Source organism: Trichechus manatus, unplaced genomic scaffold, assembly GCF_000243295.1.
Source record: "Trichechus manatus latirostris isolate Lorelei unplaced genomic scaffold, TriManLat1.0 scaffold00057, whole genome shotgun sequence".
NCBI classification, from domain to species: Eukaryota; Metazoa; Chordata; class Mammalia; order Sirenia; family Trichechidae; genus Trichechus; species Trichechus manatus.
This window is the reverse complement of record NW_004443993.1, coordinates 5,848,978-5,850,951: the sequence shown is the minus strand read 5'-3', so window position 1 is coordinate 5,850,951 and position 1,974 is coordinate 5,848,978. Positions and strand designations below refer to the sequence as shown.

At 57.5% G+C, this 1,974-nt stretch overlaps 1 pseudogene; it reads left to right on the top strand.

Annotated features, from left to right (window-relative positions):
• The first annotated feature begins 182 nt into the window (after window positions 1-182).
• LOC101340908 (CD209 antigen-like protein 2) overlaps window positions 183-1,974 on the top strand; it is a 118,486-nt pseudogene continuing 116,694 nt past the window's right edge.

Here is a 1,974-nt window from a genome sequence, read left to right as displayed (position 1 = left end):
GACTCACAACGGGTTTGGTTTTCTGAGGGTGTGTGTGTTCTCATCCACTTCCTTGTCTTTCTTCCTGCGTTGGGGAGGAAAGGGTTTGAGGAGGGCATGCAGAGTGGAATTTGGGTAATAAAAACCCCAGTCCAGCAAGGAAGTGGAGAGAGAGGAGGAGAGAAGAGCAGAGAATAGAGGAGATGGGTGACCCCAACATGCCAGATAGCCCTGGTGAGGCTGGGCCCTGACTTTGGGGTGATAGGGCACCAGAGTTTTGGGGAAGTCCAGGTCTGGCATCCAGATTGGGGAGGGGGTGTCTGAGCTTCCAGTCTTGGGACAGAGTGCAGCAGACCTTGAAGCTCAGCTGGGTTGCATTTGGCCCCATTCAGAGGAGAATGTAACATTCTGGGGCCAGAGATCCATGGAGAAAGACCTTGGACTCCTACAATCCCACCACCCAAGAAGCATGCCAGGTACTGGGTGGGCGGTTCAGGCACAGGGACCTGGGGCAGTGGGCAGCTGGGGGCCTCTCCAGGAGGGGCAGGGAGGGGTCTGCCCTGAGGCCCCAGCTCTGCTTGTCCTGCAGGGTGTCTGACTCGAGTCTCCCTGCCTCTGCTGCTGCTGCTTCTTGTCTCTCTGGGCCTCATCTTTGTGCTCCTGGTGATTACCCAGGTCCAAGGTGAGTCAGGCTGGGCCTGTGGGGCTGGGAACTTGGCGTCTTGGGTCCCTTTGGGCTTTCCCCATTGGATGGTCCTTGCCCTTTCCAGAGTCCTCAAACCCACCAGGGCTGGGTGTCCGGGCTCCACATGCCTTCCTGTGTAACTGTGTGCAGGTCACTGTCCCTCTCTGAGCCTGTCCTATCTTTGAAATGTAGATCATCTCCCCCCATAGGGGGTCTGGGCCCTCAGAAACAATGGAGCTGGGCTCTGCACAGGGGCAGGTATACAGCTGGTGCTCATGAAGTGGGGATATTCTGCTTTGTTGCATCTTCAGGATCCATCAATCCCTGCAGAGTGAGACCATCAGGGGAACCACAGATTGCCTAAGGGGCTGGATGCTGTGGTCCTAGGTGGGAGGGTTCTTCGAGGCTGTGTGACCTCAAACAAGCTAGGAGTGAAGGATGAGAAGCAGGAGGAGGGGAGGAGACTGGACCCTGTGTGAGGTCCTGGGGCTGGCAATGTTGGGTAAGTCAGTCCCTGAGCCTCAGTTGTCTCATCTGTAAAATGGTCTCTCGGGGTTGCTGTGAAATCCATAGATGATGTTCTCAAGGGGCCCACTCTGCACGAAGCACACAGAAGGTACTTAATAATGGAAGTCCTCTTCTTCCAGTTGCCGGTCCTCAAAAGCAGCTACAATCAGACCTGGAGGAGATCCGCCAGCAGCTGACCTGGATGAACACCTCCCTGGGTGAGGGTGTGATGCCTGTGAGAGGAGGGAGCTGGGGTCATAGGTGGGCCTGGGATGTGCTTCCGTGACTGCAGGTCTGAAGAGGGCACAGCAGAGCTGGGATCTTTCTTATGGGTCTCTGGGGCACAGAGTGGACCCCTACACACCGAGACCCAGGCCCAGGAGAGGATTCCCAAGGCCTGATGCTGGTGTAGGGGCCCAGGGAGTCAGGTGACCTGTCTGTCCTGCCCCACCCCTCCTCCACAGCTGGCCTGTGCCGCCCCTGCTCCTGGAGTTGGGAGTTCTTCCAGAGAAACTGCTACTTCCTCTCCCAAACCCAGGGAACATGGGAGGCTTCCGTCTCCGCCTGCCGGGATCAGGGGGCCCAGCTGGTGATCGTCAACAGTGTTGAAGAGCAGGTTGGCTGGATAGTGTTCCCACCTGGGCCTAGGCCATGCAACTGGGCAACCAAAAGCCTTCTGCCACCCTCCTCTGCCCTCTGAAAGATGGAGGCACAGTGGGCAGCTTGGGGGGTGGGTGCAATCAGAGAAGGCTTCTTGGAGGAGGAACCATCAGAGGTTTGGGGAGGTCCTGTGGCAGGGGAAC